This window comes from Octopus sinensis, unplaced genomic scaffold, assembly GCF_006345805.1.
Source record: "Octopus sinensis unplaced genomic scaffold, ASM634580v1 Contig19246, whole genome shotgun sequence".
Lineage (NCBI taxonomy): Eukaryota > Metazoa > Mollusca > Cephalopoda > Octopoda > Octopodidae > Octopus > Octopus sinensis.
In genome coordinates, this window is record NW_021836268.1 from 17,501 (window position 1) to 24,666 (window position 7,166).

The window sequence follows — 7,166 nt, forward strand, 5'->3', positions numbered from 1 at the left end:
CTCGTTCATCATAATCTTGACCAATTATCTTGTGTTTTAGTTAGAATTATTATTATTATTATTATTATTATTATTATTATTATTATTATTATTATTATTATTATTATTATTATTATTATTATCATTATTATTATTATTATTATTATTATTATTATTATTATTATTATTATATTATTATATTATTATTATTCATTATTTTTTATTATTATTATTATTATTATTATTATTATCATTATTATTATTATTATTATTATTATTATTATTATTATTATTATTACTATTATTATTATATTATTATTATTATTATTATTATTAGTAGTAGTATAGTATTTGTGATTCTGTAGTTAGAACTGCTACCTCCAATTTTCTTATCAGTAGTAAGCCTATTCTTAATAGCATTGAAATCGAATATTTCAACTTACACAAACAAAAACAAAAGCGAAGAATACCCCATCGACCCCGACAAAAGGAAAAAATAAAGAAAGAAAGAAAAAATAGAAGAAATATGTAGAAAAGCAAACCAAAAGAAAACAAGCGAAAAAAAATACAATAAAAAGAAAGTAAAATTCTATTGTCTTCATGTTTTATTCATCTTTCTAATTGCAGAGATATCTTTGAATCATTCACGAAACACAAGGAGGCCTTAAAATTCGTCGCATTCTTACAGTCGGAATTCTTGCTAATAACCATAAATAATAGTTGTACTTACAAAGACATGGCACTCAGATTTGCCTTGACCATTATTTCTATCGATGTCATGGCCAGCAATTTATATTCTGGAATCATTCTTCCAGAAATAGCTACAGCTCTTCGATTATGAAGCAAAAATCTGCCAGGCATATTAATGTTTCTTTTAAGACAAGTAAAAATATGGCGGAGATTTGGTATAAAACAGTCTATTAGTTTTAAAACAGTCCGATTTCTTTGGAAGTACTCAGGAATGTATAAATTTCGCTTGTGTAGCTGTCTTAGTTGGAGAAAATGGTGGTGGGGATGGTGGTGATGGTGTTGTTGTTGGTGGTGGTGGGGTGATAGCGGGATGGTGGTGGTCACCTGAGATTTTACCGGACATTCATTTATTTTATTGTTCAGTAAATTATATGTATATACGTATACACACACACAGACATAGAACATATACAGACGCATAGCGATATATAGATATTTATGAATATATACATATATACATATGTACACACATACACACGTATATATACATGTATACCTTACACCCATATGAATTCATTTACATGTATAAATACACACACACACACACACACACACATATATATATATATATGTATGTATATATGCATATATAGATACATATATATACATACATACATATATATATGTGTGTGTGTGTGTGTGTTTGAGTATGTGTGCGTCATACAGTGTTGTACAGTTTAAGTATCCTTGAACTTGATTCTAATATTCACTGCCGACAGCTTGATTACTTTGGTTTATTTATTTATTTAGTTATTCAGGCATTTTTGTCCGATGCACTCAGTTCATGTGTGTATATGTGTGCATGCGCGCGTCCATGTACATATATAAGCATGTACAGGGTGCAGCACAACTAACGCCCTTTTGCATTCGAGTTTTCTTATTTCTACGATTTTTTTTTCATTAGTCCATTATTCGTTTGCAATAAATGCAATACATTTGTGTTCAATGAAAAAACATAACTTAATAAACATTTATATACTATAAAAAATTATAAAATGCGTAAAGGGCGTTACTTCTGCCGCATTCTTTGTTTCCAAGCAACACTTTTATTAGGGCTGTTGACACCGCCGGATTGAATGGTACTGCTCTGGGGCCGAAACCATAATGATAACCGTGGGGCAGCTGATGATGGAGGCATGTTGGAGTGTTGATGTGGCTGTTTTTGTATATGTGGATTGATATTACTGGATTGTTGCTATGGCTGTGGAATAGTATTGTAACACATCCTATTAATATATAAATTCATACATACATACATACATACATACATACATACATACATACAAACATACATACATACATACACACACACACACACACACACACACACACACACACACACACACACACACACACATATATATATACATATATATATGCAATAGCATGCATTGGCTCTCATGGCCGCTGATCTTAACTGACCGGAAGTGTTATCATGTACATTGTTTTGTCTTGGTATAAAAGATGCGCTACAGCAAATATTCTGTTCAATACCACAGATTTGCTTGTCAGTTGTTTGACCTTAACCAGTTGAGCATGTCCTTTAGTGGCTGATGATATGTGCATCTCTGATCACGAGCAGAAGTAGTGAGGTAGCATCGTAGCCATGTGTTGAGAGGAATTCTTTGGGGTTTTGATAATTCACCTCTGGAAAAATGGGGGTTTTGTTAACATGCTTAAACAGCCCTTATTAGGGTACATTTTGAGTGGGCTGGGCTACTAGACCTGAAGAAAAATCTAACCGGGCCCACTTTAATGGCATGCCCTGCTCTCTCACTCACTGAATAAAATGATAATGATGATAATAATAATAATAATAATAATAATAATAATAATAATAATAATAATAATAATAATAATAATAATAATAATAATGATAATAATAATAACAATAATCCTTATACTATATTTACAGGCCCTGAAATTGTGTGGGAGGACCAGGTCTATTACATCGACCCCAGTGCTCACCTGGTGCTTATTTCAGCGATGTGAAAGGATGAAAGGTAATGTCGACATTGGCGGAATTTGAACTCGCCGCTAAGCATTTGGCCCTGGCGTGCTAATACAATAATAATAATAATGATAATAATAATAATAATAATAATAATAATAATAATAATAATAATAATAATAATAATAATATTCAGACAAAGAACATGCCTCCTCATTGATATGACTGTCCCAATCGATATAAACGTATCTGTCAAGACCTACCAAAAACTGAGCAAATATAAAGATCTTGAAATAGAAATCAGCAAAATGTGGAAGTTGAAGACTAAAACAATACCTGTTGTCATAGGTGCCCTGGGAATGATAGCGAAAGGGACTGATTGCTACCTAACTCAGATACCAGGAAACCCCAAAATGGTAGAAATTCAAAAGATAGTGCTGATGGGAACTGCTCATATCCTACGCAAAATACTCTCTATGTAATCCCAAGGTTTAAAACAAAAGTTTAAAAAATTTTTTTTAATTTTTAAATTTTTAAATTTTTTTTATTATGTATTAGACATTCAGTAGTACAACACAAAAAACCCCCCAAATATATGGCACACTAGGCATAACAACAACGTGAACTTCCAACCTGTTGTCTCTTGAGGTCTCTGGGTGAGATTTGGAGCCAACTTGTACAGACATAAAGCAAAAGTCAAACATAGAATAATAATAATAATAATAATAATAATAATAATAATAATAATAATAATAATAATAACAACAACAATAATAATAATAATGATGATAATAGCTCCGCGCTAAATAACAACATGGATATGCTACACCGGGCTCTCCATTCAAAAACAAATCTAATCTAATAACAACGTTGTGACCTAGTTTTTTTCATTCGTAAAATATGCAATTTTGAAAAGGAACTAAAAAGTCTGAAAGTCGGCTATAACAATGTAGTCTTCCAGTCTCATTGCTATGTAGGTATGATGTCGTGGAGAAAAATCAATTGGAGGAAAAAGTTACAGAGGTTTACAAATCGGTAAAACTCTCTATTTTTAGCCAATAGCATGACAGAAATTTTCTGCGTTTAGCGGAGTGGGGTCAATTTTAAGGTTGTACCCTGTGAAAATAGTTTAACGTCTGTGACATGACCTGTTCATTGTAGGTTTCTAAATAAACAGAAATACCTAATAAAATCAACAAAATCTTACTGTTTCTATTGTCTCGTCATAGATTTGTTTTTCTTATTTTTAAATTTGTTATATTAATATATTTGTCTGCTTGTGTTTACTTTATGAGTATTTCAATATTATGTATACCTGTCATGCATTTGTGTACATCATTAATATATAAGTGCATGTGGATGTATGTATTTATATATAAGTTTATATGTACACTTATGCATTCACGTGCGTGTGTATGTGTGTGTATGTGAAGGGGGCGTCTGACTCCAAAACTCCAAAGTTGAGTAACGTTTTCAAGTTTGGATTTGTAAATTACGATGAATAACATATTAAATGAACAATAGGTAAAAAATACTAACAGAAAAATCACAGAAAAATACTAACACACAGAAGTACAGACAGATATGTAATATACTAACACACAGAAAGATTAAATCAAAACATACGGGTGAAAAGAATCTCTTGGTGTGAAGAATCAAGCGTGAAAAATCAACATAGAACAACGTGCGGCACCACGCAGCGTGCGGTTGTCATGGTAACCAGCTGCTAATGTCACGCTGTCTGTTGATTGACTAAAATTATTACCCAAATTTCCCAACTTTCATTCCAAGTAACATCAGATTCTTTAATTTACGAGATAAAGTAATTGGTCGGTCGTAATCAAAATTCAACGTTGCAGCGATATACCAAAATTGAAAGCAAGCTGAGAAATGAAAGGGGGTTCATTTTAGGAATGAGAAAGACATGGGTGGAACGGGATAAAGGAACCCGTAGAATACTTGAAGGAAGCGGCCTTTTAACGAAAATAATGACAAAAACGAAATTTCATTGCCATACAAAGTATAGTTTATCTCATGCGCGATGTCTCAGGGAAACATGTACGAAAGACACACGCGAAATCAACATCGGAATGTTACAAATTATAAAATACTAGATAAGTGGAACAAAACAGTAAGTACGTAAATTGATTAATTACGCATACATCGAACGCCTTCACAATCATACATACATTTTAATATCTACGGCACTACACATACATCCCATTATTTACACAGCTACGGGAAATTTGCTGGAAACACATACACACATATGAAAACACGTGTCAAAAACGAAACAAAAAAAAAACAAAACCAATACAACTTTTTAAATTTTTCGCAGAGTGAACAATTCTTAAGTTTAAAAACACCACAAAAACTATGTCCGGGTATAAATCTATTTAAAAAAATAATTACGGGCAAATACACATCTGTTAGCCTTGGGATGTCGTGTAACGAGCAATGTTTTCCTTCAGAGCACTCGGAGGCGGTCTTGTCTCAAAAGATTATCCCAAAACAGACAGATCCGTCTCCAAGCGCCAACGGCCAGGCTCCCAAGCTTGTCATGCCTCATTGATAATAAAGCAAAATACACACCGGATCGGCCGTCACCCGTATCACTAAAGGTCGTGTACCCCAGTCAAGAACCAGAGTGGGTGCGAAAAATCAGCTACTGGTTCAAATTTCTCTGAAACACAGGAGTTGAAATTACTCCACAACCGGTATATTAAACAATTCAGTGATGATATCAGGATGCAATTTGGCCTCGATAAATATCAAAAGCTACATTTATCAAAAGGAAAAACGACGGAAATATTTAACGTTAATCCCTCAGGGTAAAAGCAATACTTAAGACAGTGTTGAGTGCTAGAAACAGGATCGATTGAGATCTCTGGGTGAGACTTGTTGTCAACTTGTATAAATACAAAGCAAATGTCAACATAACTACAACAACAATAATAATAATGATAATTGTTCGAACAGGAACCCGAAGTTATCATCGAAAAGGATAATGCGAAGACCCTATGGGATTTTATGATTCAGTGTGACCGTGAGATGGAGAATAGAAAACCAGACATAGTGTTAATTGAGAAAGAAATCAAACGATGCCGGATCATAGATATAGCATGCCCAGCTGACAACAAGGTATGTGATAAGGAAGAAAGAAGAGTACTCAAAAGTACTCTTGTTACTCTTGGTCTCCGGAGGATACCCGCTACTAAAGCAGATGAAATAAAGTTATGCTGAGAGGAGGAAACCATAAATGATGATGATGATAATAATAATAATAATAATAATAATAATAATAATAATAATAATAATAATAATAATAATAATAATGTTATCATGTGCATTGTTTTGTCTTGGTATAAAAGATGGGCTGCAGCAAATATTCTGCTCAATACCACAGATTAATAATAACAATAATATTAATATTAGTAATAATAATAATAATGATAATAATAATAATAATTGTTTCGACTATAGGCAGAAGGCCTGGACTAAATCAAATGTACCCAAGTACGTGACGCATGTTTATTTTTATCAACCCTGAAAGCTCAGTTTGTAAGGACGGACGAAATATCACTAGGTAACTTGCCCGACTTGCGAACGATTCTGTCAGCTCCTTGCATCTATGGCAAGAACAACAACAACAACAACAACAATAATAATAATAATAATATGGGATTTCCCAATCTAAACAAATGAGGTCCTAGAGCATAAGAGACCGGGCCTAGTTGTGGGGAACAAGGTGCACCACGTATACAGTTGACGTTGCATACTCGTTTGACACACGAATAGTCAAGAAGGAAGGCGAAAAGGTAAATAGATAGAACCCTTTTAAGTACGAAATATTCCGGCTATGGAAAATGAAGAAGGTGAAGATAGTGCCAATTATTGCTGGGTCTTTGGGAACTGTGTCAAAAAACATCAAGGGGAGTATAAAGGAAATCGGAATAGAGTGCCCAGTAGAACTGTTACAAAAGGTTTGCCTCCTTGGCACGGCCAGAATAATCAGGAAAGTATTAGACAGCTGTAAAGAACGAATGTAAGCCTGCTATGCATGGAAGAGTCCAGGAGTTTCAACAAAACCTGTGATAAAGCGAAAATAATAATAATAATAATAATAATAATAATAATAATAATAATAATAATAACAGTGTCAAAAAGCAGCGCTAACTTCTCTACTTCCTCAAACGTGCGCACGCACACAAATATAACTATATGTTTTTTTATCAATGATTGCTTATAAAACATTACTCACATAGACACGGATACACTCATACAAAACTACAAACAGCGACATATGTGCGTAAAAACAAATTGATAGAAATACACGAACATGATGATGTAAACATAATCCGGGTAGAAACATAGAAAAGAATATATGCAAGCCAACAGCTAGGAATAAAAGGTAGTTTACATATGACAAATTATACATGACAAATTGAAAGGGAAAAAAATGTTTAATCTCGTTTTTATTATTTAT

At 33.0% G+C, this 7,166-nt stretch overlaps 1 long non-coding RNA gene across 1 annotated transcript in view; it reads left to right on the forward strand.

Annotated features, from left to right (window-relative positions):
* Positions 1-3,716, forward strand: part of LOC118762012 — a 19,558-nt gene extending 15,842 nt beyond the window's left edge. The window contains exons 2-3 of the long non-coding RNA XR_004997793.1: positions 317-321; positions 3,608-3,716. This is a non-coding gene — a long non-coding RNA (uncharacterized LOC118762012). The remainder of the gene's footprint in view (positions 1-316; positions 322-3,607) is intronic.
* Positions 3,717-7,166: the final 3,450 nt, after the last annotated feature.